We start from the raw sequence: 19,860 nt of genomic DNA on the forward strand, positions 1-19,860 counted from the left end.
TTGGCCAATGTGGGCCAGTTTGAGGAGTTACTTCACTATGCAGCTAGTAGTTTTGACCATGGTTGCTAAATAAATATTCTTTAAATATCACAATTTGTTTACATTTGAACAAAAAACAACCCCTTGGGTACTATTCAAACAGTCTGTGACTAAAGGACTGAATATCCATTTGCAACTGCTGGCCTTCTGACCATGTGAGCTGCCCTTCCCACACACAAACATTTTTTTTTACATTTCATGCTGGGCTCTGGCGCCCCCTCTGGGATGTGGCCGTGATATTTTTTAAAGAGCAATGGCATTCTTACACAGAGCCTCGCAGGAATGTGTACAATCGGAGCTCGATCTCGTTACAGACACAGACCAGTATCAATAACAGTTTCTTTATCAAGGTCTCGCCTCTGGCGGCTCTTTCACCGCTAGCCCCCATATAATTTTTTGTATCGGGCTGGAACGACATGTATCTGGATTTGAACGATACACTGTTACATCTAACCTGTAAAATAACAAATGCGGATGGAGTGGGCACGATCGCTTAACCAGATAACCAGCATGTTAAATCAGGTGGATGTGACGCTGGGTGATTGCATGATACCACAGAGCGCTCATATGTACGCCCAAAGGGCCTATATAGAGAGCTTGTTAAATTGTGGCCATGATGTCCTGGATAAGCAACTCTCAGTGGGTATCTTTTATCGCAATAACACAGGAGATTTCGACAACACTGCTCTGGACGGTGATAACAAGGAATTTGCTAAGAGAGCCCTTCACACCAGACCAGTAGAGTATTCGATTTACTAGGCTGCCTAGACGCTGACCTTTTCTTTCAGGATAAACTATTGATCAACGGCATTAATCTTAAAGTGAAATTATCCAGAAACACGGCTGATTTTTGTCTCATGAGCGTGGACACCGAACAATACAAACTAGTCATCGTATCGGCCAGTTTATTCGTTAAACGTGTAAGCGTCTTTCCAACTATTAGACTGGCGCATGCATAGGCGCTGCAGATATCTAGCGTGAAATATCCTGTGGATAGAGTAGCTTAAAGCCTTCAGCATTCCTACCGGTAGCCACGGCACCAGTCAAGACAACCTGTTTCTGGGCAGCCCCCAAAAATAATCATGGGAATTGTTGAAACAACAGCGCTTACCGGTGCATATGATAAAAACCCCTTTGACTTTAAGCACTGTAACATGAACTATGAAGCACTGCATAAGAATGGTGCTCTGATTCCTGCCAAAGCATATACACCCAATGTTGAACTGTCGAATATAATCAGGGAACACATTGGGCTGGTGGCTGTCACTGGAAAACACATGTGTGATGTACCGGTTTCATTCATAGTTAATGGATACTCTACAGATAAATGGCTTTCTGCGTGAACATATACACGCTCTAAGAACATTTCATGGTGTGTATGACAGCGATAATTGTCCCAAGCGCCTACCCAAAAATCGCCTGGTTAATCTGATGGTAAACGCTGATCCTCCGGTCTGGGGTGGAACACATTGGGTAGCTCTGTGGCTGGAGGGAGATGTGCCGACAGTGTTTGACAGTTTGGTGCACTTTCCGCAAAATCCCATATGCGTTAGAGTTTATACGGACTATGGAAAGAGCATTGCAAAATACTTACGCTGTATTACTGTACCGGTCTAAGACTGTATATTCTTCATCAGTCAAATGTCAGAATGGAAATCGCTGTCGGCTGTTTTGAAAATGTATTCGAGCAATCGCATGCAAAACGATCAAATGGTGACAGGACGATATCTAATGTGTATAGATCTCGCAAAATATTTACAGTGTGTCAAAAATGTAAATGTGGATAGTCTATACACTGATACATTTAGCAATAAAATAGCTTTAAAAATCAACATGCATTGTGCGTTATTATACATATTAAATAATCTAACATAATAAACAACCAGTTGGTTTTATGAATTGAAAACATGTATTAATAAAAAATACATATTTAATACAGAAACAAAAACTGTTATCACAATATAGCAAAGAAGAAGCGTATATATTCAACAACGATGGGGGTCGCATTATTCCATATAGGCATGTTGCGTCTACGCCATGGCCTAGACATTTCAGAGTCATGTATGACGGGGTGGGTAAAGTTTCCCTAAACCAGCTGGTATTCCACTCCTTTTTGGGTCTGGGGGAGCGGGAACTGTTTATAGGGGTGACTAAAGGGCTGTGCTGTTGGCGATGTATTGTGGGCGCCCTCGTTTTTAGCTGCTCCAGAAGGCATCGTTGGCTGACATTACCCACAACCGAAGTCGGAATATTTAAATCTGCGACCACTTGCATAAGCTCATTCTAGCCAATGGGGGCATTTATTGTAGCGGTGTGGTGTCGGTTTGTAGTGGCCCATACTAGATTGTGCATGTTCGAACCCCCTGACAACCCTGCCTCTGTAAATAACCTTGCCTGTATCGGTCCAGCCTGCCACATCCTTTGGAAGTTCCGTTTTATGTAGCAATAGTTCCGCCTTAGGTTTGTAACGCTGCTTAAGAGTATTTATTACATCACCTACAACTGGATCTGCCTCTGGTAGAGCCTTCACACTGCTAGATTCTTCGGGCGGCATGTATAAAGTTAGTTTGTTTTTCTCTCCATCGCGTGTCGGGCGTTGTTTAAGTATTTATGCAGAATATTTGAATATAATGCCGCTTTATCTTGCACTGCTAAATGAGATCTGTTTAAAACATCCTTCATATGCGCATCGAGACACACAGTCACAACTTTTCGTATAGCACAGTCCAGTGCGGGGGGTGGGAGGAGTCAGAATTTCTAACTGACGCTTGTCCACCAAATACATTTTGTGGGTGTATTCTATTATTGTCCCGCGAGCAAGCTGGTGATTAGCGGTAGACCTATTCCTATAAGCGATCCTATGAATAGGCCGGCCTGCGAGACCACTTTTCTTTTTGCTCTTAGCGATATTTGCTTATTACTCAGTTTCTTGATGACCTTCTTTTACTTTTTCAACACACTTATTTGACGGTGTCTTAGGGGGACGTGTCCCTTTAAAGTGTGCTGAGCAATCTCTGCAATAGCGGCCACCAAATCGTCGGAAGCTGTGGCTAGAATGGCCTAGTGTTGTTGAGTGTTGGCATATACAAGCATGTTTGACAGCGCAATATTTCTTCGTTTGTGTGCAACATGGGGAAAGCGCGACCGGCTAGTAATGCGATATTGCGCTCAATGTTGTTTTTTAAATGTCTTTTTCAGGATATAAACAACGGGTAGCTCCGGCGGACATATATCGGTGCAAAATCTATAATCCTCTAGAGTTGTTCTTTTTAATTCAACCAGGAGATATTCACAGGGCTTACTGGTTGCATCTTCAAAACCCTCCATGAAAAAATGCATTTTAGTCAGATATATCTGGCGGGTTTTCATGGCTAATTGTTGTTTTTCACAGGGGTTTTTATATAACTACTGTTTAGCGTTATAGAACTGTTGCTCGTGTCCTTGTTGAACAGGTTTTGCACGACATAACAAATGCTCAGATTGCGGTGATGGGAATATTGAGTAAAGCCTCTTTCCAGTTCAGTGTTTTTACCCCCCTCGGTCATCAAATCATCCATGATTATCATATTCACCATGCTCAGCGGTAATAAACGATCGTCGTTGAGACTCTCGGGAATACCTTCGACAAACCAAATGTGTTTAAACTGTTGTTGCAAGGTGTTGTAAAGAGGTTGCCAGCAACTGTAAAATCAAATACTATTATCGGGGTCATGTGATATTGCAGTGTGGGCGTTTTCAAAAGGTTTTTTGACAAAATAACTCTTGCTGCAACTAGAAGGGCAAGCCAGCACACACGCGAAGGGGTGTTGTAGCCTGGTATCCATAATGACAAATACTTGCGCATCAACAAAACATGTATAGATATCTATGTGTGCGCTTCTCCGTTGAGGTTAAATCACAGCAGGTGGTTAGCCTTTCAACCTTCTAGGAGTTAATAAAACAAACATTGCTATATTTCCGCGTCTATATCTGACATTTAGAAACCTCTGGGTATTGAGCTTGTTATAAATAACCAATTATAATTACAGGCAACCGTCTTTCAGTCTGGCCTGGTATTCCCCCATCCACAAGACCCACAACAGCTGCACCTGTATGCCTCTCACCAGTGTCCTGATTGATTGTCGAGGGCCCGTCAACTAAAAGTACCTCACCTCCCTCCAAGGCATCCTCCTTAACACTCGTCCTCTCTTCCTCTTCTCCCTCATAGGTTGCACAATTGTGGACGATAGCATAAGGTTTCACTTGCTTGGCTACAAATGTTGCAGGATTGACTAGGTGACACTGTAAGGAATGTATGCATGCATTCGATAGAATAACCTCATACTACGCAACACTTTGGGTCATCAAAGTCAACTTGGATTTTTACAAGATCGCAAAGACTGCATGCTTTACATACAATGTCAACGGGCACCCTAGAGTAATGTTTGAACACTTTTCTATTTACAAAATCTGCGGCCGCTAAAACTTCCTCAAAAGGCACCTGTCCCTGCATCACTGGGTCTAGGAGTCTGCTATAGTATGTTTTATGGCCTAGTGATGTTTGCTGGGCCAGGACCGCTGTCTTCAGTTGCCCATTCAAGTGAGGACACAGATAAAATGGTTTCTTGTAATTCAGGGTCGCCAAGACCGGATCATTGCTGATCGTTGGCCTTGAGTACCCAAAAGCAAGTCACCATCGCCTCAGATCATTCTACCAGACCTTTTGACCTCCCTTAAGGGCCTTGTGTACCCAGAGCAGTCAAAAATCCATGATCTACAATAGTTGCAAGCCCTGTTGCAAACAACGTTGAAAGTGCATGATTTGTGCAAACCATGAAAAACTGAACTTGCCACGTTTCAAATGTTATCGAATATGAACACAATGTTTTTTGCCCTAGGGTAAACAGGGTGGGTGAAGACAAATGTGGGGAACACTTTTGCCCAAGACTGTGAATAAAGAGAATTTGATTTGTCATCATGTTCTTTCCTTCATCTTTAAGTTATGGGTACTTTGATAACATTATTAACACACAATCTTTGTGGGGACTTATAATTTACAGTAATCATGCACCCATCCCAGAGGGTAATTCGTTTCACTAATATCACACACAGTGCCAACATGGATCATACTATCTTTATAAAGCCAATCCTCAAGAGGATATGCGCTTATAATCATTATACTCCCACACCACCTCTGTGCGGACGTTATTCTTATCACACACCATTTCTTTGGGGACATTATCCTAATCATCACACACCCCCTGTGAGCACCTGAACATCTGTATCATGACACAAAATTTCAATTGGGACTACAGCACAATATGCCATCTATGTGGGGACTTCAGCATTGGTATTAGCATACAACATGTCTGTTTATCATCATCACACACCGTCACCATCGTTATTATCACAGACTATCCCTGTGAGGAAAATGTACATCACCATTATCACGCACCATCTCTATCCTCGATCGCGCAGCCTATCTCCAAATCCAGGAGTATCTCGAAAGCAATAATCTACTAGGGCTTAGACAATCCGGTTTCCGTCCCAGGCATGGCACTGAGACTGCATTACTAGATCTAAAAACCCAAATCGAGGACTTGAAAGACAAGGGCAAAATGGCACTCCTGCTCCTCCTTGATCTTTCAGCAGCCTTCGACTTGGTCGACCACCAAATCCTCTGTCACCACCTCAAAATTGCCGCCTACTTCTCGGACGCAGCTACTTCCTGGATCAGCTCATTCCTTGCCAACAGAACCATGAGGGTTTTCTCTCCACTGGCAGCGGCCGACCCTTCCCACGTCCCTTGTGGAGTCCCACAAGGATCTTGTATATCGCCCACACTTTACAATGTGTTCACTAAACCACTCTTCGATATCCTTGACTTTCTGGGTGTCTCCTACACTAATTATGCGGATGACACCCAGATACTCATCCTTATCACTGGTGATTTTGTAACCGACTCTAAATCCCTCAACATGGTCTACACCGTCATCCAGGCTTGGATGGCTAATCATGAGCTCTGCCTTAATGACGATTAATCATCCTGGGCTCCCAATCTAAACTCTCGAAACTCGACGCTAACTACAAATCCTTCACTATTGATGGGATTGACATCAAAGTGGCCAATGTCACCAAAACCCTAGGAATCTACCTCGACTCCACCCTGTCTCTTACGCGACAAACCAATGCAGTTGTCTCTGCATCTTCCTACACCTGCAAATTGATCACAGCCTGCAGGCCACTCCTGACTCCGGATAATTGCTTGACCCTCGCGAGAACCCTCATCTTATCCAAAATCGACTACTGTAACGCCCTCTACCTTGGGACTAGCCAAAGAAATCTGGACAAACTCCAGGTCACACAAAACAACGCCATAAGGGCAGCACTTAACTTACCTAGACGGAATCACATCTCCAATATTAGACGTAACATCCAGTGGTTACCTATCTCGCACCGCATATCACTCAAATCACTTGTGCACACACACAAGGCACAGAACAATGCAGCTCCTGCCTACTTAGTATCACGCTTCTCGCAACACACAACCACTAGACCCTTGAGAGCCGCCCAGGTGCACACACTGGATATCCCCAGATTCAAACTACGTTCGGCAGGAGGGTCGAGTTTTCCGGTCCTTGCTGCCAAGCTCTGGAACTCACTTCCCAATGCCCTAAGGAACATTCCGCAATGCCACGCATTCAAAGCCAAAGCTAAACTTTGGTTACGGGAACAAGACAGCTTGTAACTTATAACTGCACACAGCTCGTACCCCTATTTTGTAACCTCCGGGTACTGCTACTTTGTTGTTACTATCTATGTTACTTGCATCTGTAATGGTATACTGTATCACCCTGTTCTGTAACTTGAAACGTCCTCTCTGTAACTTGCTACTGCCTACCAAACATGCGCCCGCAAGCCTTTGGGCAAGGAGCGCAATACAAATAAATAAAATACAAAATACAAAATATGAGGACTTAACATCTTTATGAAGACCCTATGGGTACTTCAAAAAAGGTATTAACACACTGGGGGTCATTACGACTTGGGCGGTAAGGGATACCAGGCACCGGTAAGGAGATCGGTGCCGGTAATCCCTTACCGCCCTTTTCCAAGGTCCCTTGGCGGGGACCGTAAGGAAAGTGTGGTCTGGCCACACGTCCCTTACGGGTCCTGCTTAGGGACCGGGGCGCTAATAACGGGCTTGCAAGTTGCGAGCCTGTTATTAGCGCCCTCCCCATTCCCATTGAGCCCTATGGGGGCTCAATGGGAATGGGGAATGGTTTGTTCAATGGGGACTTACCGGTCCCGCCAGGGTCGGACTGCACCGGTAATTCCCCATTGAACAAGACCGGTGCCGGTCCCGGTATTAGAGGCAGCCATGGCGCAAATAGCGCCATGGCTACCTCCAATCTCGGAATGAGGCCCACAATCTTTGTGGGGACTTTCCATTTACAATAGTCATGCACCCTCCCCATAGGGAAATTAACTTCAATTTTATCACAAACAGTCCCAAAGTGCACTGTAGCATTGTTGTAAAAATCAATCCTTGAGAGGAGATGTGTTTCAGTGGGCAAGATGGTGACTGTTAAACAAAAAAACCTGAATGCAAATCCATGCTCCTCCCTTGGCCACATTGTGTGATGCTGGATCGGTTGCGTCCTCTTTCTGTTCCCCAGTTCTCTTTGCAGACACATTTTGGAGTATTCACTTTAAGACTCTTCATTCTGTCATTAATTAGGCATTTGCATATGTATGCATTCAATTCCCAAAAAGAATAAGACAAAGAATAATTAAATAAGTCCCCACAAGGATGGTAATACATGTTCAAGTCTTGCAATGATGGTACCATACCTGTGATTAGAAATGAGCATTTTTGCAATTTTGAAGCTGAATCCTGAATTATGATTTTTAAAAAAAATATATTTCTGCTATTAGAATGTTTTTAAAACATTGGGAAAGCATAGTCCCCAGAGGGCAGGTTCCCACACATAGTCCCCACAAAGGTGTATGTGTATAGGTATATATATATCTATATATAATATGGTCCTGCCTGCAGTAACAGTTTTGGCTGTCTAGCATATACAGAACACTTTATAGTGATTTTTTCGAATGGCATATTTTCGAATGCCATTATGTCGATGCAATTTTGCCAAACTTTTTTGAAAACATTTTTAAAATTTATTTTATGTTTAAAATGGGGGGTTCCCCTCCAAACCCCTGTTTTCTTAACACTTTTTTTTACTTACCAAACAAAAAAAACATGTAAAATACAAACAAATATATTCGAAAACATTTTTTTCAGCAAAATGTTTTCGACATAATGGTGTTTCAAAAATATGTATTCGAAAATATGAGCGGATACCATACAGAACTCTGTATAATGATATTTTACACAGTCATAAGCAGTAACTTACAACGTATCTGTCTGTTGTGTTTTTCAAAATGACAAAAAGGTGCACACCTGAAATTAGATCTTCACTTTTCAATTAAAAAAACCTTATTTTCATTCTGTCAACTATAATGTTAATAAACTATATATTCCCTGTCCCTGCAACTCAGCTGTTTAAAAAAAAAAGAAAAAACGAGTTCAGCTTTGCCTATCTATATTTTCAAGGGTTTGATGTTTGTCCCATAGTTGGGCATGCCCATTTCATAAACAAAACATGCCGGGCATGCCTGGATGACATACCTGGGCGTGTCCACACCATTGTAAAATCATTTTATTTAACTTTTATTTTAACTTTTATTTGTGTTAAAATAGCCACAATCCTCCCAGACGTATCCTTCACATTATAGAATTATAACAGTGTGCCTAGAAAAGCCCTATAGAGTTTATATAAACATTTAGGTTGTATTCAAAGGCTTATCAAAATCCCTTCCAGCTTTATATAAAAGATTTCAAAGGCTTATAAAAATCCCCACCTGCTTTATATAAAATTATGTCATACCATCAAGGCCACAACCCACTCCCGCGTCACCAACACCTAACAGTCGCCAGTTACTTCTCACAACTCACTATGCCCTCGACCAAGCAACAGCACACACATGCTCTCTCATATTAAAATCATTTTAATATAAAATGTATACCAAACTGATATAAATGATACCCTTTTCCTTTTGATATCAGAACACACTTTATAGACGTTTATATACATGTTTTAAATTTGATAGCCTTTTGATATCATTTTTATATTAAATGTATATCAAAAATCATATTAAAGGGGGCGGGATTAAAGGCACAAAGGGTGTGTGTCCACCATTCAAAATGTACTTGATGAGGAAAGGGGGCCCCATCAACTACTCCTGGCACCTACGACAAACACAAATTGAACAGGTAGTGTCATTCAAATACCTGGGAGTACTGATTAACAACAGCAGAACCTAAACTCCACCATTGGACTAATGGCGCCAAAAACCTTGGCGAGTCAAGCTAACATCTTAAATCGGAAAATTGGTTGATTTTCATTGGTTCAGGTTGTGGACTTCTATAAGATGAAAGCTGTTCCAATTGTGATTTACAGCTCACAAGCAATGATAAGGGTACCCAGTAAAGCATCGCCACGCTGGAGGGTATCTTTTGGAAGAGAGTTCTGAGAGCCCTGATGTCCATCCCTATCCAGATTCTACGTAGAAAAATGGGTCTCTTATCCTAAAGGGCTACAGTGGAATGGAAAAGGTTGGCCCTATTCAGGAAAGTCTTTTCGGTTTCAACATAACAACTATGGAGATCATACACAACAAAATCCTAAAGGGGCCTAATGGGGCGCTGAAGGCCTGGGCAGATGCTAATTTGTGTAAGTTGAAGGAGATTGGATCTACAGAAGAGGACCTAAAATCAAACCTGTATAGGGTAAAGACCAAATTGGGAGAGTATGACTGGATTTCCACCTTGAACAAAGCAAGCAGCTACAAATTGTATCAGCAACTGGACCAGGAGATTAGGGCATTGGGTGATTACCAATGTACCTAGCTAAATTCCAGAGTCAACATCACAGGGATGAAGACCACCAGGGTGCATAGTCAAAGTGGTCTCCTGATTACAGTGCTCCGTCCCCTGCCCTACATGAAGGGGGAGTTCTAGCGGAGTCAGAGGCCCGGGACCCTTGCACAGATAGGTTGTAGCAGCACCAACACACCAAGTTTGAAGTGGCCACAACCCTTGGCAAGGGTTAACAGCGCAGCAGAGTGTGCAGCCTGTACTCCAGGCTTGACAGGCAGGGAGGCGGGCCGCAAGGCCTGGGAGCTTCGGAGGACGATCCCCCACCGCTGTGCTTTATCCCAAGCCAGACGGGACACTGGAGCACAAGAAAGGGGACAGGAGCCCTCATGGGAATGGCAAAGAGTGGCGCAAGCCCAGACATCCCCCCCTCCCCCTCAGGGGACCCAGCGACGGTGAGGCAGCAGGGGCTCACACGAGAAGTACGGCAAGTGAAGCGGCCCGGACAGCTCCCCCAGGCGGTCCTGCAGAGCAGCAGCAGATACATCCGGACAGATGGGGTACCGGAGAGGATGAGCTGACAGCATACAGAACGCTCACACAGCACACAGTGAGGGGCTCTAAGAGGCCGCAGCAGGTGACCAGAAGGGGGTACCTGGGATCAGGAGGCTACCCCAAGCGGAACCCCAATTAAAGTAGAGGAGGCAGCAATCGATCCGGGGGCTGGGAGACACAGAGAAGCCCAGAGAGGAGGAACCACAGCTGCAGGGGCAAAGCAAAGCACTTGACAGGGAAACCGGCAGAGAGAGGACACGCAGTGGCGCCACATGAAAACAGGGGGACCTGGCAGAGTGACACAGTACAGGGCCCAAGGTGTCAAGGAGAAAGCCTGGAAAAAAGGAGAGGAAGTAAACATGGGGAGAGTTAGCCCAGGAGGCTGCGAACATTGACGCAAAACCGGAGTGCCACAAAAAAAGGAAAAGAGGGCCCAGAGAGCTAAGTGGAGCCGCAAAGATCAGCCATAACTTAGAGTGGACTGGCACAAGAGCAAGGATCTGAGGGAAGGATACAGAGGGGAAGGAGACCCCCAGGGACACAAATGGGAATACCACAGAGAAGAGACTGGATCAATCAGATGAGCTGGAATGCAGCGCTTTCACAGTTCCAACACCACACCGAAGCGGACATGGAAAAGGCACAAACTGCGGGGGTGGTGCCTCCACAGAGATTGGCACCATCAAAAGTCACATTCAGATGATCCTGGAGGAGATACGGGGGATGCGCACAGACATTGGGGGGAAGGTGGCAGAGCTGACAGCGAAGGTGGTCTCCCTGGAAAAACGAGTGGATGGAGTGGAGGCGAATCAGTCATCCCTAGGGGTGCTGGAATCTCAGATCGAGGTTCACTTCCTAGACATGGAGAAGAGAGAGGTGGAATTAGGGCTCCAAGTGGACATCGAGAACAGAGAGAGGTGCAACAACCTCTGCTTCATTGGACTGAAAGAAAAGGAAGGGGAATCAATGACTGTGCTCGAGAGGAGAATCCAGGAAATCATAGGGATGGTCCTCTGTTCAAAGGAAGGAGAACGAGTGACCCCGGATCGGGTGGGTGGAGGTGCTAAGGGGGCCCGCTCAGTACTAGCAAGGTTACACTACTACCAACCTGTTAATGTTAAAGGATATTTATACCACGCACCATCACCACTGTAGTGGTCCCCTGGCGCTCTGCTGGATCTGAAAGAAAGAGGGGTAGGTTAGGGCACGTTAGTAGGACAAAGTTTGGAGAAAGAGCAAGGGAGCTTTGATGTGCTGTTGGCAGGTTCAGTTCGGTTAACACTGTTCACTGAGCTTTTTGGTGTGGTATCCAGTCGGAGTCCGTCATGTGCTGTTGTGTAAGGCTCTGTGTAGTGTATTTGTTGTTGCGGCGTAGTGAAGTGCTTGCGGGTTGCTGCGGTTTTAGAGGTATGGTTGTGTTTAGGATTTGAGAGGTGAATGAAGAGGGGTGAGGTTTTATTAGGGTTTGTTATCAGAGTTGTTGTCTGAAGAAACACACACTCATTTTGTGTGTCTTATAAGATTTAGATGAATTCCTTCCTTACAGTGATCTAGTTTGAGCATGACACAAGGTTGTCTCTCACTTCTTTGTCCATATGCTGCGCTAGTCAATCTTTACAATTCTATCTTTGTTGTTACTCAGGCTAGCCCTTACATCCCGGTCTGTGTCTGATGCAAACTGGTCCCTGTGGATCTATCTAGTTGCGACCTATGCCCATAGCTCTATCTGTGTGCAACGCAGTATAGTTCAGTCCTTACCAGCATGTCTAGATTGACGCAAGGGAATCGCCATATCTATGTCTGATGATTTTTGTTGTGTGTGTTGGGTTAGTCATTTAGGAAGTCAGTACATCTCCAGGAATACTGCTAGGGTTTTGTGTATGTCACTCTAGTGCATTCCATCCTCTACTTACTCACTTGAGTGTAGGTATCTTAGTGTAGCGTTGGTGGTCTAATTTTGGCTGGCGGGTTAGCTTGTATGGAGGGGTTGGTTTGAATATGGTTGTCTGGTGAGCTTGAGGTAATAGTTGGATAGTGTGGATGCACAGTTGCGTTGGGTTGGGGTTTTCACAAAGGGGCCATGTTGTCGTGTCTATCATGGGGATGCTTGGTAGTGGGTAAGGTTGATGGTTGTGCCTGTTTGTGTCAGCCTTGTTAGCTATTGTTCTGTCCTGATTGGATTGTTGCTTGTGGTCAGTTTAGCCTTGCATTGTCTCTTTAGTTCTTGTGGGTGGCCCCCTTCTCTGTCGGTTCTCGGTATTATCTGTACCGTTATGGGTTTTTGTCAACTGGCTGTCTTTGCATTTTCGGTTTTAATGTTTCAATTGTTTCCGCCTGGTTCTGACATCCTGGAGAGGGCAAGGCGAATGGGGGCCATCGACTATGAGGACTCCCAGGTGTCCATTTTTCAGGACCTCTCGGCACAGACTTTCATGAGATGCAAGAAAGATGGCCCCCTCACAAGATGGCTTCAAGAGAAAGGGGTGCAGTACAGATGGGGGTACCCCTTTGCACTCATATTTGAACTTGCAGGATAGAGACATCACCTGGTGCTGGAGGAAGAAATCCACAGGAAAACATGGAAGAGGAGAGAGGTGGAGAGTGGGCAGCGAGACGAAAATCGAAGGGACCAAAGACTGACCAGGGAAGAGGTAAAGGGCCAGGAAATTCCAGAAGCTCAACACCCCATCTCCTGCAAGAGAGACCACTTGAGGAGACCCAGGCAGACTGTTGACGCTTACTTACTCCATGAAGACTGAAATACCCTAGTCCTGGAAACCAGTTGTTATGTGTTTAGTTGTGTTTCAAGGGAGTTTGGAGGGGGGTCTTGTGGAAGTTAACATGCTGGAGTCAGAGATGGCGAAAACCTTAAGGGTAACCATAATACTGTTTAAATTCGGGAGGAGGGGGCTAGCAGAGATGCCTTGGCCTTGGCTCCCGATGTGAAAGACGAAGGGCGAGAGGGTGGGGAAAAGGCCATGGCTGATTAAATAAGAAAGGAACATTTGAACAACGATAAGACGCTACACATACAGGGAAGGGAGAGGAGAGGCTATTTGTAGGCATGGCAGGGGCTTTACCTTGGTGGTTCGGCCGGTAGACCTGAAAGGGAAAAGAATGGGAGGGAGACAAGAAGGAGGGATTTGAAGGGGGGGCGAAAAAGGGAGAAAGGTGGACAAGGGGAGCCGAGAGGAGGGTTCACAGAGAAGGGAGTAAGGGGGCGGAGGGGATGGGGACAAATGATTTGGGGAGGGGAGCTACATGCAGTACATCATCACAAATGACTAGAGGGGAAACCCGATGGAGGGCAGAGGAGTTGGGGGGCATTCACAATGGGGATAATGGTTAATTGGAAGGTATCGACATTGAATGTGAGGGGGCTAAATTCCCCAAACAAAAGATCCCTCACAGGGAACATGCTCCACAAAGCCAAACTAGCAGTGCTATTTCTGTGAGGGGGCTAAATTCCCCAAACAAAAGATCCCTCACAGGGAACATGCTCCACAAAGCCAAACTAGCAGTGCTATTTCTGCAGGAAACACACTATAGACAGGGGAGGGAATGCGACATGAAAGGGCAAGAGGTGGGACAGACCTTCTGGGCCTCACACAAGATGAGCAAAAAATAGGGGGTGAGGATTGTTCTGTCATGAGCCATGCTGTTGGGAGAGGTACAGGTGAAGAGATGTTTTGGTGGTAGGTTGGTGGCAGTAAAGGGGCGTTTGGAATGGAGGCTGCTCACCCTGGCGTCAATATAGGTGCCAAATGTGAATCAGATAACCTTCCTTCGGAAGGTGTTCTCAGTGTTGGAAGGCTGGGGGGAAGGCATGCTCATGGTAGCAGGGGACTTTAACCTCATCACGGATCCGGCAGTAGACTGGTGGACTGCAAAGGGCGACAAGGTGAAGGTGAGGGGAAAGGAACACGAAGTGTGAACAGGAAGCTTTCTCCCAATTGTTGCAAGACCACTTCTGGGTGGACGTGTGGAGGTCCATATATTGTTTGGGAGGAGCTAGCGCCTTCCTGTACCCCTCAAGCGCTTTACAATTAGAACACACAAAGACTTTGAGGTAAACCGGGTTTCAGAAGCGCTTGGGCAAGTAGTGAATAATGCAGCTAGTTGAAACAGGTGTGCTAGCTGCCGCACCTATGTGGGACTAGTAGGTACCTCAACCCTACTACCACGTTGCATTAAAGAGAAAGTAGCTCCACATGAGAGATGCGCTGCTAGCGTAGAAATTTAAGTAAGAGCAATACAATGATGTATGAACAGTGTTACAATTACAGAAACTGGAAAACAAGGTAATTGGTGTTGAAAATGATGTATTGTATCCTTGTAGAATATGTTGAATCTAGTCTGCCGACACGTGTTTCGACGCAAACCGGGTCTTTCTCAAGGCAAGACTATGCATTGAACAAACAAAGCAAAATGCAAAAAACAAAAAACACAATATAGGAGATCATTTTTCCAAAAAGATTTTACAGGGGAACCATAAATAGGCATATATATATTCAGTGAAAAAACATTGTTAAACGGACGTTATGGTTAAGTTGCGCTACTAAAAACCTATAAAATTCAGTGAAAAAACTTTGTTAAAAGGACGTTATGGTTCCAAGTAAAACCGAAAAACCCTTGAAATTGCGAGAGGGGGGTGGGGGGTAACAGGAGTGAGACACGGGGCATGAGCGGGGGGTGGGGGGCAACAGCAGGGAGACACAGGGCATGACCGGGGGGTGGGGGGCAACAGGGGAGAGAGACAGGGCATGAGAGGGGGGTGGGGGTAACAGGAGAGAGACACGGGGCATGAGCGGGGGGTGGGGAGCAACAGCAGGGAGACATGGGGCATGAGCGGGGGGTGGGGGGCAACAGCAAGGAGACATGGGGCATGAGCAGGGGGGTTGGGGGAACAGGAGGGAGACACGGGGCATGAGAGGGTGGTGGGGGTAACAGAAGAGAGACACGGGGCATGACTGGGGGGTGGGGGGCAACAGGAGAGAGACACGGGGCATGACCGGGGGGTGGGAGGCAACAGGAGAGAGACACGGGGCATGAGAGGGGGTGGGGGATAACATGAGAGAGACACGGGGCATGAGCGGGGGTGGGGGGCAACAGCAGGGAGACACGGGGCATGAGCAGGGGTGGGGGGCAACAGCAGGGAGACACGGGGCATGAGTGGAGGGTGGGGGCCAACAGCAGGGAGACACGAGGCATAAGCGGGGGGTGGGGGAACACGAGGGAGACACGGGGCATGAGCGGGGGGTGGGGGGCAACAGCAGGGAGACAGGGGGCATGAGCGGGGGTGGGAGGCAACAGCAGGGAGACACGGGGCATGAGCGGGGGGTGGGGGGAACATGAGGGAGACACGGGGCATGAGCAGGGGGTGGGGGGAAACAGGAGAGAGACACGGGGCATGAGTGGAGGGTGGGGGCCAACAGCAGGGAGACACGAGGCATAAGCGGGGGGTGGGGGAACACGAGGGAGACACGGGGCATGAGCGGGGGGTGGGGGGCAACAGCAGGGAGACAGGGGGCATGAGCGGGGGGTGGGAGGCAACAGCAGGGAGACACGGGGCATGAGCGGGGGGTGGGGGGAACATGAGGGAGACACGGGGCATGAGCAGGGGGTGGGGGAAACAGGAGAGAGACACGGGGCATGAGAGGGGGGTAACAGGAGAGAGACACGGGGCATGAGCGGGGGGTGGGGGGCAACAGCAGGGAGACAAGGGGCATGAGCGGGGGTGGGGGGAACACGAGGGAGACGTGGGGGTGGGGGGGCAACAAGAGGAGACACGGGGCATGAGCGGGGGGTGGGGGTAACAGGAGAGAGACACGGGGCATGAGCAGGGGGTGGGGGGCAACAGGAGGGAGACACGGGGCATGAGAGGGGGTGGGGGGAACACGAGGGAGACACGGGGCATGAGCGGGGGGTGGGGGTCAACAGCAGGGAGACACAGGGCATGAGCAGGGGGTGGGGCAACAGCAGGGAGACACGGGGCATGAGCGGGGGATGGGGGAACAGCAGGGAGACACGGGGCATGAGCGGGGGGTGGTGGGGTCAACAAGAGGGAGACACGGGGCATGACCGGGGGGTGGGGGGCAACAGGAGGGAGACACAGGGCATGAGTGGGGGGTGGGGGGAACAGGGGAGACACGGGGCATGAACGGGGGTGGGGGGAAACAAGAGAGACACGGGCATGAGCGGGGGCAGGGGGGTACAGAAGGGAGACACGGGTAATGAGCGGGGGGTGGGGGAAACAGGAGAGAGAGACAGGGCATGAGTGGGGGGTGGGGGAACACGAGGGAGACACGGGGCATGAGCGGGGGGTGGAGGGCAACAGCAGGGAGACACGGGGCATGACCGGGGGGTGGGGGGAAACAGCAGGGAGACACGTTCCATGAGCGGGGGGTGGGGGGAACACGAGGGAGACACAGGGCATGAGAAGGGGTGCGGGTAACAGGAGAGAGACATGGGGCATGAGTGGGGGGCAACAGCAGGGAGACACGGGGCATGACCGGGGGTGGGGGGCAACAGAAGGGAGACATGGGGCATGAGAGGGGGTGGGGGGTAACAGGAGAGAGACACGGGGCATGAGAGGGGGGTGGGGGGGTAACAGGAGAGAGACACGGGGCATGAGCGGGGGGTGGGGGGCAACAGCAGGGAGACACGGAGCATGAGCAAGGGGTGGGGGTGCAACAAGAGGGAGACACGGGGAATGAGCGGGGGGTGGAGGTAACAGGAGAGAGACACGGGGCAAGAGCGGGGGGCAACAGCAGGGAGACACGGGGAATGAGCAGGGGGTGGGGGGAACATGAGGGAGACACGGGGCATGAGGGGGGTGGGGGGTAACAGGAGAGAGACACGGGGCATGAGCGGGGGTTGGGGGGCAACAGGAGGGAGACACGGGGCATGAGCGGGGGGTGGGGGGCAACAGCAGGGAAACACGGGGCATGAACAGGGGGTGGGGGGAACACGAGGGAGACATGGGGCATGAGAGGAGGGTGGGGGTAACAGGAGAGAGACACGGGGCATGAGCAGGGGATGGGGGGTACAGGAGGGAGACACAGGGCATGACCGGGGTGTGGAGGGCAACAGCAGGGAGACACGGGGCATAACCGGGGGGTGGGGGGCAACAGGAGAGACACACGGGGCATGAGCGGGGGTTGGGGGGCAACAGCAGGGAGACACGGGGCTTGAGCTGGGGTGGGGGAACACAAGGGCGACACGGAGCATGAGCGGGGTGGGGTCTAACAAGAGGGAGACACGGGCATGAGCGGGGGGGTGGGGGGAACACGAGGGAGACACGAGGTATGTGCAGGGGGTGGGGTAACAGGGGAGACACGGGGCATGAGCAGGGGTGGGGGGAACAGGAGGGAGACACGGGGCATGAGCGGGGTGTGAGGGAGAACAGGGGAGACACGGGGCATGAGCAAGGGGTGGGGGAACGGGAGACACAGGGCATGAGCAGGGGGTGGGGGAACAGGAGGGAGACACGGGGCATGAGCGGGGTGTGGGGGAGAACAGGGGAAACACGGGGCATGAGCGGGGGGTGGGGGGAACAGGGGAGACATGGGGCATGAGCGGGGGGTGGGGGGAAAACAATAGAGAGACACGGGCATGCATGCAACAGCAAGGATACACCGGGCATGACTGGGGGGTGGAGGGCAACACCAGGGAGACACAGGGGGTGGGTGTCAACAGGAGAGAGACACTGGGCATGAGCGGGAGGTGGGGGGCAACAGCAGGGAGACACAGGGCATGACCGGGGGTGGGGGGCAACAGCAGGGGACACGGGGCATGAGCGGGGGGTGGGGGGAACAGGAGAGAGACACGGGGCATGAGCAGGGGGGTGGGGGGCAACAGCAGGGAGACACGGGGCATGACCGGGGGGTGGGGGGCAACAGGAGAGAGACACGGGGCATGAGAGGGGGTGGGAGGCAACAGCAGGGAGACACGTGGCATGAGCGGGGGTGGGGGGAACACGGGGCATGAGAGGGGGGTGTGGGGTAACAGGAGAGAGACACAGGGCATGAGCGTGGGGTGGGGGGCAACAGCAGGGAGACACGGGGCATGAGTGGGGGGTGGGGGGCAACAGCAGGGAGACACGGGGCATGACCGGGTGGGGGGCAACAGCAGGGAGACAGGGGGCATGATTGGAGGGTGGGGGGCAACAGCAGGGAGACACGGGGCATGAGCGGGGGTGGGGGGAACACGAGGGAGACACAGGGCATGAGCGGGGGTGGGGGGAACAGGGCAGACACGGGGCATGAGCGGGGGGTGGGGGTACACGAGGGAGACACGGGACATGAGCAGGGGGTGGGGGTAAAACAAGGGAGACACGGGGCATGAGCGGGGGTGGGGGGTACATGAGGGAGACACGGGGCATGAGCGGGGGTGGGGGATAACACGAGGGAGACACGGGGCATGGGCGGGGGTGGGGGGAACAGGGCAGACACGGGGCATGAGCAGGGGGTGGGGGGTAACACGGGGCATGAGCGGGGGTGGGGGACCACGAGGGAGACACAGGGCATGAGTGGGGGTTGAAGGGGGACAGGGGAGACACGGGGCATTAGCGGGGGTGGGGGGAACACGAGGGAGACACGGGGCATGAGCGGGGGGTGGGAGATAACACGAGGGAGTCACAGGGCATGAGTGGGGGGAACAGGGCAGACACGAGGCCTGAGCGGGGAGTGGGGGGAACAGGGCAGACACGGGGCCTGAGCGGGGGGTGGGGGTAACACGAAGGAGACACGGGGCATGAGCGGGGGTGAGGGGGGTACACGAAGGAGACATGAGGCATGAGCGGGGGTTGGGGGTAACACGAGGGAGAAACAGGGCATGAGCGGGGGGCGCAGGGGTACACGAGGGAGACACGGGGCATGAGCAGGGGTGGGGGGTAACAGAAGGGAGACACAGGGAATGAGCAGGGGGTGGGGGGAACAGGAGGGAGACACGGGGCATGAGCAGGGGGTGGGGGGAACATGAGGGAGATACGGGGCATGAGCGGGGGTGGGGGGGAACACGAGGGAGACACGGGGCATGAGCGGGGGGTGGGGGGAACACGGCAGACATGGGGCATGAGCGGGGGGTGGGGGGAACACAGGGCATGAGCGTGGGGTGGGGGGAACACGAGGGAGACACGGCATGAGCGGAGGGTGGGGGGAACAGGGCAGACACAGGGCATGAGCGGGGGTGGGGGCTACAGGAGCGAGACACGGGGCATGAGCGGGGGTGGGGGGAATGGTAGGGAGACACGGGGCATGAGCAGGGGAGACACAGGGCATGAGCGGGGGGTGGGGGAACATGAAGAAGACACGGGGCATGAGCGGGGAGTGGGGGGAACATGAGTG

At 50.3% G+C, this 19,860-nt stretch overlaps 1 protein-coding gene across 1 annotated transcript in view; it reads left to right on the plus strand.

The window, feature by feature from the left end:
- LOC138472144 (uncharacterized) overlaps nucleotides 1-19,860 on the plus strand; it is a 502,005-nt gene that overhangs the window by 222,092 nt on the left and 260,053 nt on the right. The window lies entirely within an intron of this gene.

Source organism: Ambystoma mexicanum, chromosome 8 (genome assembly GCF_040938575.1).
Source record: "Ambystoma mexicanum isolate Mex_15411 chromosome 8, UKY_AmexF1_1, whole genome shotgun sequence".
Lineage (NCBI taxonomy): Eukaryota > Metazoa > Chordata > Amphibia > Caudata > Ambystomatidae > Ambystoma > Ambystoma mexicanum.